Source organism: Eulemur rufifrons, chromosome 3 (genome assembly GCF_041146395.1).
Source record: "Eulemur rufifrons isolate Redbay chromosome 3, OSU_ERuf_1, whole genome shotgun sequence".
In the NCBI taxonomy this organism is placed as follows: Eukaryota; Metazoa; Chordata; class Mammalia; order Primates; family Lemuridae; genus Eulemur; species Eulemur rufifrons.
Window position 1 is genome coordinate 74,946,783 of NC_090985.1, and position 11,618 is coordinate 74,958,400.

At 40.5% G+C, this 11,618-nt stretch overlaps 1 pseudogene; it reads left to right on the forward strand.

The window, feature by feature from the left end:
• Positions 1-3,066: 3,066 nt before the first annotated feature.
• On the forward strand, positions 3,067-3,871 carry LOC138381788 (ELL-associated factor 1 pseudogene; annotated as a pseudogene).
• The last annotated feature ends 7,747 nt before the right edge of the window (positions 3,872-11,618 follow it).

Below are 11,618 nucleotides of genomic sequence, written 5' to 3' on the forward strand. Positions count from 1 at the left end.
TATGTTACCAGGGAAGACTTATCTTTGGGGGTCTCAGGAACGGGTAGGTCAAGGATCCCCATGCCACATTTATTGTAGCTGCAGAAAGCTAGGTGTGCGGCATGAGAGAGGAGCTGTGTGGCAAGGCAGGTGAGGAAAGAGCTCCTTTCCACCACCATGGTTGGCTCTGTTGGAACCAGCCTCCTGATCACACTGGTCTCGGGAAAGGAAATGGGGCTTCAACCCCAGAATGAAAAGAACACAGGGCCTACACTTTGCCTATCCCATATTTGATCAGGACAGCAGGGTATTTTCCAGGATCTATTCCCTAAGGGGAATGAAATATCACTGAAAATGTTACAGAATGGAAAAAATTTCATCACTAGAATTCCTTCCAGGGACAGAATTGTTAAGGATTTAAAGGAATACTGTGATAAACTGCTTGGAATGGGTAGAATTTGGGGAAAGTATCCAAAGGGGGGTGCTCAAGGAACAAGATATGGTTGCTAACACTCTTTATGAGGAGAAAGGGTCTTCCTAAGCTAAGTTTGTGTTTGGCTGAGTAGAGTACGCAAGTTTGGAGCTAGAGTGGAATTGTCAGGACATTAGAGAGATTCCCCCTGTCACCAGCAGCCCTGCTTCTCTGCCTTTCCCCTGGAAATACTCACCCAATTTCTATCCACTTAAATGTGAAAAGTATCTTGGTCGTGTGACCACTGAGGGCGGGGGAGTCTTGGTGGCCATGCTGCCTGCACTGGGAGCAGGCTCACAGCATGGAGCAGCCCAGAAGGCAGATGAGCAGGCCTGGCTCCCTGTGTGTTGGGGAAGGTGCAGGAGGGGCTCCTGCAGATGCAGGCCGGGGCTTCCCTCCTCCCACTGCTACCCTTCCTAGAGCTCCAAATGTCTCAAAATCCAAGTTACTGAAGGATGAATTGGCAGAATCTTTAGTCACTACGGACCCTCTCAAAGTACATGCTTATAGACTCCTGTCTGACATATTCCAGCCAGCCAGTGTGTGGGGAGGACTGGGAGGATTGTGTCTTTATGTGCCTTTAAGGCTATTTAATCTTATTCTCCCTGTTGGGGAAGAATCCTAGCACTCTTCCTCCTTCCAGACCACATAGCAGAGCAGCAAGTTTCTCTACTTACCAATAATAATGCACGTGCAATTCTCATGTCCATTTGGCCTAGAGGGAAACTTAAGCAATCTCTTTCTACTGGGTTTCGGTGGCTTCTCACCTAACTGGCTTGTCAGACTCCCCTCACCCAGTGCTCTGTGCTGACTCAGGGCCTCCACAGGCTTCCTGCCCACGGAAGTCCAAGGCCATGAGTACCAGAGTGTTGCTTTCAAAGTTCAGGACTGAACACAGAGAACAATGAGTGTTTATCTGATTAGGACTGTATGAGATTTTAAAACCAAATTTAAATGACTTTAGGCAAACAAACAAACAAAAAAACCCTTTGTCTTATAATAAATGCTTCATTTTAATCCTTTGGCTAATAAAATAAAAGACTCGCTGTAGGAAACAAAATGGAAAATATAATCTTAGTTTTGGAAAAAAAATTAACATGTTTAATACAGATGTCAGCTAGGACCTTCCTGTAGTTTTAAAGATTTTAATTGATTTAAGACTGAAGTAATTACTAACTTACACAGCTTCTCTAATCTTACCATAATGTAGCATGGTGTTCAGATCAGCTTTCATCTGGAGAGCTGTTTAGTTCAGGGCACCATATTTTAAGACAATCTTTGTAAATTTGAGGTATATTCAGAAGAGAATGATAAAAATGATTAAGAAATAGAAAATTATATTATATGAAAAAGGTTCAGGAGTGAGTTAACCTTCTACCTGGAAAAAATAACAAACACTTAAAGGGAACATGTTAGCTGTCTTCAAATATTTGGAAGACAGCTAGATTTATTTTGTCCACATCAGGAAAGTATATTTATATCTAACAAGTAGGGAGTTACGGAAAAATGCATTTGACTCAGTATAAGGAAGGCCATTTTAGAAATTGGTAGCTCCTAGAAATAAAATATGGTACCTAAGAAAGGAGTGAGTTTCCCTTTTCTAAAATCATTCAATCAACAAATATTTTTTTAGTGACTAAGTTCCAGGCACTGTTTTAGGCACTTTTTTTAGAAAACAAAAAATGCTGCCTAGCCACATATCTGGGACATTATAGGAGATGTTTGTATTAATGAAAAAAAGTTAAATTACAGTACGTTGTTTCTATGGGATTTTTTCCTACTTTAATATTTTATATGTTTATTCATTTAAAGAAAACAACAACAATAAAAAAGTCTATCATTTATCATTAAAATTAGTCCTTTCTGGGCAGTGATTATTGTCCTATTATTTTCCCCCATGGTAATGAATTGCTACATGCAGTGTGAAAATAGGCACTCAATGGATTCTGGATGCTGGCCCTAGCAAACCCAAGAGAAAGGCAGCAATGACAGTGAGTTTTCTATCCCTGTAGCCAGAGAAAGTCTGCCCTTTCCAACTGTTCTGGTCAATCAAGATATTTTTAATCTAATCTTTCTTTTCAAACACAGTAGCTTTTACCCTAAACTTTGTGCAGTTGATGACATGCCTTCGATATCTTCATTCAAATCACATGTAGAAATGTTAAAGAGAACAGGAACAGATACAAAGCATTCCTGCTAGCTTTCTATCCAACCATGAATCGGTGTTACTGTGGAACCAGGAATGAAACTTGCTAACTGAAGACTTACATATGCAACTTAGACAATCTTATTTGCATACATATCGTGAAAGATTTTGGGAAATGATTTACAAATATCAAGGCATTGAAGTCAAGGTAAATGTGACTGAAAAAAAATATCAAGGTACCGTGTTTGCAGCAAATATGCTTCTGCTCATTAAAAAGTATGATTTGTTATTAAGATATCCATGATTCCCTAGAAATCACCATTTCATTTCCTACATGCTCACGAACTGTATTCAAGAATTTATTCTAGCAATTTTCCAAAATCCAAATTTACTTCAGTTTTTTTTTTAAACAAACAAACAAACAAACAAACAAAAAACTAGAACATCTAGGCTAGGCCCGTGTGCGGCCATGAACGGGACCGCAAACCCACTGCTGGACCTCGAGGAACGTTGCCTGGGGCTCGGGGAGAGCTTCGAGAAGCTTCCAAGGGCCTTCTTCCACACCATTCTCTATGATTTTAAGCCAGCATCTAAAGACACTTCCTGTCAAGGAGGGCTTCAGGTTGGCAAAGGAGATGAAGTCACACTGCCACATATCCCTGGATCCACACCACCAATGACTGTGTTCAAGGGAAACAAATGGCCTTATCAGAAAGACCGTGTGCTTATTATTAATCACGACACTGGTGAATAGGTGCTGGAAAAACTCAGTAGTAGCATGCAGGTGAAGAAAACAAGATCTGAGGGGAGCAGTAAAATCCAGGCCCGAATGGAAGAGCAGCCTACTCGAACGGCACAGCCATCACGGCCACCAACCACCACCTCCACCACCGATGCTCTTCAGAGCTCCAAGGAAGCCTCCAGTTGCACCCAAAACTTCTCCCTTGAAAGATAACCCCTCACCGGAACCTGAGTTGGATGATATGAAAAGAGAGCCGAGAGCGGAAGTTGATGTTATTGGACAGATGAGCAGCAGCAGTGGGAGCAGCTCCTCAGACTCTGAGAGCTCCTCAGGAAGCGATGACGATAGCTCCAGCAAGGGAGGCGAGGACGATGGCCCAGTCTCTCCTCCACAGCCTTCACACCAGCAGCCCTGCCATTGCCAATGGAACCAGCCGGCTACAAGGAAGCAACCAGCTCATGAACACCCTCAGAAATGACTTGCAGTTGAGTGAGTCTGGCAGTGACAGTGATGACTAGCACTGGATCTTTCAAAGTCTGCTTTTTGGTACACAAACATGCTGCAAGACCGGGCTGCTTTAGCATGTAGTCCATTGCCAAGAGGAAAATGTTATGAATCAGTAGTAGAAATTTGAGGCTCTGGAGCTCTTAGATATTCAAAGGTTTACCTTAGTGGTAATGGGTGATTTTCTCATGTAATTTTTGAACAATCTCATCTTTCCAAGTAGATCTATAGAAGAACTAACAGAATTATGTTTCCATTTAGTTAACATTGTTCATGAGAAACAGACAAATGTGCCCTGGTCTAGGTTACTCAAAGGCCATGTCTTCACCAGGCCAGTCAGCTTGGCCAGGTGATTTGCACCAGTGAAATGAAACAGTCTTTGAGGGGATAGGAGAGAGCGGGAAATCTCAAACTGCATCACTGAAATATGTGAAAACCACTTTAAATTGTTGACACAAAGTGGTAAGGAAGTTGTTTGACCCAAGCCTGGGTAGAAATGGATTTCAAGACGGAGTGCTTGCGCGTCAGCTGGTTGGGAACCAGGACATCTGGCTAGCTCAACCCCCATTTACAGACTAGGAAAGGAAGCACACGGCCAGCTGTGGCAGTCTCCTGGGTACTACCTGCCCCTTTCCCAGGCTTTTCTCGTTCCTCCCTCCCTTGAATCCCTTTTGTTGGAATCAGAGATTTATCATATATGGGACTTTTATATGTACATTGGAGCTTTGATTAGATTCCAAAGGACAAAAGTGTTGGGTACTTCTAGCTTGAATAAGATCCACAGAGTCCCTAAACACATGAGGCTGGGTGAGCAGATTAAACCAGCAGCCGCTGTGCTGATGCGTGTGACTGAGTTACATTGGGGCTTTTGGTTCCATGTACATCCATAGTAAGCGTTCTTCATTCAGTGGGTTTTAGCAGGAGGAGATAGGAATAGAAGAGAGGTGTAGTGAAGAACCTCTCTGAACAAATGAACCAGCAGTAAGTTTCCAAAAACCGGAATCTAGATAGGAGTTCTACAGTAGGAAACTGCACATTCTTTGATAGGGGATTTCTGTTCATGCTTTTGTACCACTGTTTGTGCCTGACTCCCAGACTGATTTGTGTTTTTTATGTACAACTAGATGAAAGTCACAAGATTGCCTTCTGCAGTGTGCAGTTTCCAAATGAATCTGTTGTTGCAGGAAACTGGTCACTAGTAAATGTTCCATATTGAGTGAAGGTGTGATCAATCGTCCTGTAATTAGTATAGAGTAGCCCATTTCTGCAGTTTGAACATGTCCTGAGAAATTTCCATTAAGACAGTAATAATAATTTTTCCTCTTTGAGTCCGCCCACTCAGATGGTCTCCCCGCCCCAGCTAATCTAGACCTAGAAAGGTAATAGTCTGTGGTGGGGGATTTTGTTTGAGTTGTACCTTGCAGAGTTGACTATTTTCATCCGCGTAGTGACGCCAGCGAGCTGGAGATGGGGACAGAGCCCTTGCCCAGCAGCACGCTCACACCACTTCACCCAAGTTTAGGTAATGGTTGTGCACCAGTACTCTGTGGTGGGTTCTCAGCTGTTGTGAAGTTGTGACGTTTCAGTGGATTTAGTGGCGAGTAGGAACTTACTTATAGTGGATTGATAATGACAGCTCAGGGAAGGTGAAGGTCATGATTGGGAGACTTGAATCATTACTGGATGTGGGAATTGTTTCACTACTCTTAACTTGCTCAAACTGGGGTAGGTTCTAGGAACTTGAACTAAAAATATCTATTTAAGCCTCTCTCTCTCTTTCCCTTTTTTCTTCGAAAGCTTTGATTTATTTATATGGACAGAACTGTGGTTTTTGGTATGTTGGGCCAAGATGTTTGGTGCTATAGGAAGTACTTGCACGTGGCACTGGGCTCAGTGAGTTAAGCTTTCTGAGCTTCAGACCCTTTCCTCCCTGTCATCTGTCCTACCCAACACTGGATGGTTATTCTATAGCACAGGTCCAGTTTTGTTGTCTGCACAAAACCTTTGGTGGTTCTGGTCCCCTACCCCCTATTTGTACCCACCAGAGTAAGGAATCATTTTCTTTTTGGAAATCAAGAATTTGGCCTCACAGATGGCTTCTCATGAGTAACTTCATGTCAGCCAAGCTAGACTTGGTTCTTCCTGCCTCTGTGCCTTCTCTCAGCCTCTCCCCCTCCCCTCGACCTCCAAACCCCACTCCTGAGATTCTGCGGGGCCATCTTCATGGACCCTTTTTCTGTTTCAACCACATGGAGTGTCCTGTGTGTGCATACTGATCTTTCTCTTGCCTGAATTCGAGTTGATATGAGCTCCTTAAAAGCAGAGACTATCACTTTCATCTCTATTCCTTGGTGTGTCCACAGGAATAGACATTCAGATGCTTATAGCCTTGTGGGGGAGGAGGCAGAGAAAACTAACCTGGGGATAGACATAGAGAAGTACAGGGGATAGACATAGAGAAAACATTCCAGGCATTTGGAGAGAGCTGAAAATATTCGTGTTGATTTTCATGATTTAGAAGTCTTTAACTGAATTGTTAAAATTGCCTTTTCTTTGCTCTATACGATCTCTACTATACTGTGGGTCATTTAGGCAAGATGAAAAGACTTAAGTCTAAGGTGCCTGAAATGCCATGGCAAGCCTCAGTAAAGATGTGATTTGGGGAAACTTAATACAAATAAACTAGAGATTTGTAATAATTCCACTCATGAACTATTTTATTTCTGTAGCAGAACCATTTTTTCTATGGAGGTGATAATGTGTTTGTGTATCAGTGCTGGGAAAACTTGAAAATTCCAAAATCCTTACTTCCCTATTTGAGAGGCTGGTTCAGCTGTGTGTGTGTGTGTGTGTGTGTGTGTGTGAGAGAGAGAGAGAGAGAGAGAGATAGAATGAGGGAATGAATGATATATTTATTACATTACTTTGGAAGAGAATTAGTCTGTTATGTGGATATATATTAGGTACAGCCAAATTGGATGTTTCCATTTGGCAAGGAAAGTAGGATTTCTGAAACTCAGACCTTAACCAGTAGGTTGGAAGAGAAGACCAATTAAAGCATTATGAAATGTATGTTTTCATTGCTTCTGTTATTTCTCTCTTGAGTTCATTATTTTATTTGCTTTAATGATTTTTAAAATTTTGTACCTAAAAGTTTATTTTGCTTAATTATTAAGTAGACATGCATGTTTACATTTATGTAAAATATTTTCTGTGTAAAGTTTTTTGTTTATCCTCTTAAAAGATCATTGTATTTAAATAAAAATGAAGGTCAGCAATACAGAAAAAAAAAAAAACTAGAACATCTAGAGTCTTTGGTCACTCTTGAGTTAATTTTATTTTCTATTGTCTTTAGGAATAAAATTATTTTCCTGAACACTTTTTATTTTGTTCCATGTTCTTTTCTTAAACATTTTTTATTAAGAATGTACTTTAAAATTTATTCCAAGCTGGAGTTTAACAGAATAGCTATGTTTTAACTATGATATAAGATGTTGCTTAACTTGAATTAACGTTAATTCAAAGTAATAAAGAATGCTCATAAAGAACTGTGATAAATTCCCTAACATATCAAAGACTTTACAAAACTATCAAAGGATGGAGAACTATCCTGTGTGACAGTTGTCTTCTCACTATTCCCATGGAAGTTTCATCAGTCACTGAGTGTATTTTCACTTTAAAACTAGGTTTCCATTTTCAAAATATTATAATGTCAATTTAAACAGAAAAAGAAAAAATATGAACCATTTGTCTGGCATTGGGACTTTGGATTTTTAAAATTTCCAAAAATTATTTAAATTAGATTTTTCTGAACCCTAGGATAAATGTTGAAGTTTTATGTTTATTTGTCTATTGTTCCCCATACATAGGAGTGTCAGCATTCTGAAGTTATGGGATTTTATCTGTCTTGTCCTCTTCTGTGTATCTAGAGCCTAGAACAATGTCTGGCACAGAATAGGGAATGAATTAATATATTTTCTGACTTGTAGTTTTATCATCTAGTTATTTAAAAATTAAGATCATGTGGTTTTTTTTCCCCCTCTAAGGAACATGTGACTTCTTTTTGGCCTACAATTTTCCCTTCCTAGTCAGAATTAAGACTGAAGTAGCATATTTCCTCTTTATATTTTTCATATTTTGAGATAGAAACTTCTCATCCAAGCAATTCTCATAGGAAGAAAACACGAAAATGTGTTCCCTGACCTTGTTCCATCTCAAACTCCTGTAAGAAAAATTTGGGCTGAGGGCCAGAACCACTTTATCCGGGATCGTGGCTCAGGAATGGTTCTTTCCCTCAGCTTCGGTGATTGGGTTGATCTTAGTCAGGGCCTGAAGATGGATGGCATCGCATGAGGGAGGCAGGACAAGTTGGTTACTTTTCCAGCCTCCATTCAAGTAGAAAGTAGTCCCTTGGAAAAAAATAATGTTTCATCCTATTACTGAGAGATCAGCGTAAAGTTGAATTTCAGTGATTTCAGTGTTTGGGAAGAGAATGGGTTTTGGAATCAGACAGACATGAGTTCAAATCCTGACTCTGCCACTTACGGACTGTGTACCCTTAGGAAAATCAGTCCACACCTCTGATTTTTGGTGTCTGTACCTCACAGTTTTTGTGAGGATTGAAATAAGATTATGTATGGAAGGTATGTAGTATGAGGCTTTGTGCACAGTTGGCCTTCAGATATGGATTCTATTGTTATTTTAATATCCAGTCACAAAATAGAGTCAGTGCTTGGCTAATCCATCACTCCCTCTCCATTCCCTTTGGTGGCCTTGATAAATTTAGGTGCCCCTGCATAATTGAGAGAAGAGAGAATGACACCCTCACAATAGCTGCACCATAAACTATTGGTATGTGTGTTGCAGGTTTTTAAAATAATACTTAACTTTGATACACTGCATGGTTGCAGGTGAAGGGGTTGATTTAGCCTACAGGATAGGTCAATTAATATGTCTTCCAGAGCCAAAGGAATGTGACATTTCAGTGAAGTACTTGGCCTCTTTGTGTTGCCTGCATCTTCCACACCAACGTTATATAAATAAGTGAAAGAAAGTTTTGCTGTGTTGCAAGGGCATTGTCCAATCATTTTGAACAGTTACCCTGTGACCTCCAGAACAATTAGCCCAAGATGTTCCTTGTCCCCTTCTCTGCATCCTAAGCACTGCACTAGGCACATCAAGGATCAAGAAGCAATACAAAAGCAATGTGGTCTCTGCCTCTAAGGGATTTTATTCTGAACAAAGAAACTGAAAATCATAAATATATGCAACATGGGGTAGCATAGTAGGATAAGCCCGAACTGGGAGCTAGAAAATCACCTTCAAACCTTCATTTTGCTACTAAATAGTCTTAGGCAAGTCGCAAATTGCCTTTGTAAAATAAAAGCATAATATTAGATGAATTCTACAGGCTCTTCCCTTTCTAAACTTGATAATTCTATTTCAGAGAAAAAAAAAGATAATAACTACAATAAAAGTGGGTGACTGTGAAGATCTATACGAGATGTTGGTTGTCACCATATTAAATGTCAATATAGTATAAATTGGTTCAATAGCACTGTGCCTTCCTCAAAAATCTTTGTTAGGTTGTAACAAAGATTTAACATAGAGAGTAAAGAAATGATCACTGAGTCACAAAATTTTAAAACACCAAGGGATTTTAGAAATTATAGAGGTTAATTCCCTCCCTTCTTGTGTCAAGGTTTATGAAATAAGAGCTCCTGGAAGAGAGAGATCTAGTGGTGTATGATGAAGAGGGTGGGAAATAGGTTTTTGGAGAGAGAAAGAGAAAGCTCTTCTTCTCTAGGTCACTTAAATGTTAGTGTTCCTCAGGATGCATCCTAGATCCTCCTGTTTTCGGCCTACATACCTTACATGGGTGTTGAGCCTAAGAATACTGAATTATAGAAATGCCCCCTGTATTTCTGGAGACAAGATTTTATTTCAGAAATCAAATAAGGCTTTGCCTTAAGGAAAAAATAAATATGTTAGTTCAAAAGCTGCCTCGTCTCAGGAGGGCGTTTTGCTGGTCAGTAGAAGCTGCATCTCAAGGAGACAGCTGTAAACTGGGCCTTTGGTTCTCGCCTGTTTTGAAAGACAAGGCAGGCCTCCCTTAGGACCAAAGGTTGCCGGTGCTGCTGACAGGTGGACCCCCAGAGATGAGAGCTAATCAGATAGATATGCTATTGCCCAAGCCGGGCCCAGATGGAACCGTGCGGTTAAAGTAATTAACACAAAGCACAGCCCATGTTGACTTCTGGGATCATCTCTGTCTCCAAGAACACCATCACCAGAGCCAAGATGTCTCTGTTTGTTGCTAAAGTAATAGCCTTATCATAAAACTTAGAAGTTTGCCCCAAGACGATTTTATAACCCATTGTTCCCCTAGTTAGAGTTAGTTAAAGGATCTGTAGTAGCCTTTTAGGAGACTTTGACCCTAAAGCAAACTGCCTGTTAGTATGAAAATCCCGTTGCCCTTGGCAACCGGAGCCTGTATGTACCCTATATAATACCTGTGTGGAGTTTCAGTTGGGGAGATATTTTATGTGGGTAAAATATTTCCATCCAGATACCCTCCTTTGTCTACTTTCATAAACTTTCACTTTATAAACTATATCTTTGGCTCTGTGTATTATTATCACCATTACTTTATCTTTTATTTCTGTTTCCTACTATATTTTTCATCCTTTGCGATGACCCCTGCCTGAGAGACCTGATCGGAAGAAAAACCTCTTTGCAGGGAGCGTAGCTAACTCCCTGCAAACTGGCATAGTCAACTTAGAGACCATGATCAGAACAAAGAGAAAAGGACCTCTTTGCGGGAAGCGTAGCTAACTCTCCGCACATGGGGATGTCAACCATGATCATATTAAATGTCATGTTGATCATATTAAAAATTATATTAACAACTCACAGTTTTTCCAGTCGGGACATTCTCCTGAGTTCTCCCTACCTACTTCACATTTCCACTTGATGTTTCCTCTAATGGTATGTCAAAACATGCCTAAAACATGATCCATCCTATTCCTCCCCCGTACTCCTCTTCCATGGCTTCCTGTTTCAGTAAATAGCACCACTGGATTCCCAGTTTCCCAAGCCAAAAACCTGGATAATATTCTTAACTCATTCTTATAATTCTTGTAAATTACATACTACAGTCAATCGATTCATTTAACAAGTGTTCATTGGTCTTCTGCTATTTGCCAGGCACTCCTTAAGGCATTTGGGATATGTCAGTAAATAAAATAAAAAAAAAAAAATCTACTTTCCTCTGTGGAATTATTTAAATTTTTTTTTAAATTTTTTATTTCTTATGGTGAAAAGATGTATATTTAGAATTAGCCAGCTGGACTTGATTTAGTCCCAATTTTTTGGGTAACATCCAAAGCATCATAATCAGATGCCAGTCGAACATGTGCCTTCTTCTCTCCACCAGGCCTGGTCAGGGTGTTGACCTTGGCCACATCCATGTCATAGAGCTTCTTCACAGCCTGTTTGGTGCTTGTTGGCTTTGACATCTGCAACGAACACAAGTGTGTTGTCTTCTGTCTTATTCATGGCAGACTCTGTGGTTGGGGGAACTTGATGATGGCATGGTGGTCAAGCTTGTTTCTCCTGCAGCTCCTCTGAGGATATGTGGGCTGCCTCTGGAGCCTCAGTGTCTTCGGCTAGAGGAAGGTGGGTGATGTACGGATCTTCTTTTTTTTTTGTGGCTGTGGACGCCTTGTGGCACTGCCTTCTTGGCCTTCAGAGCCTTTGCTTTGGCTTCAGCTTTG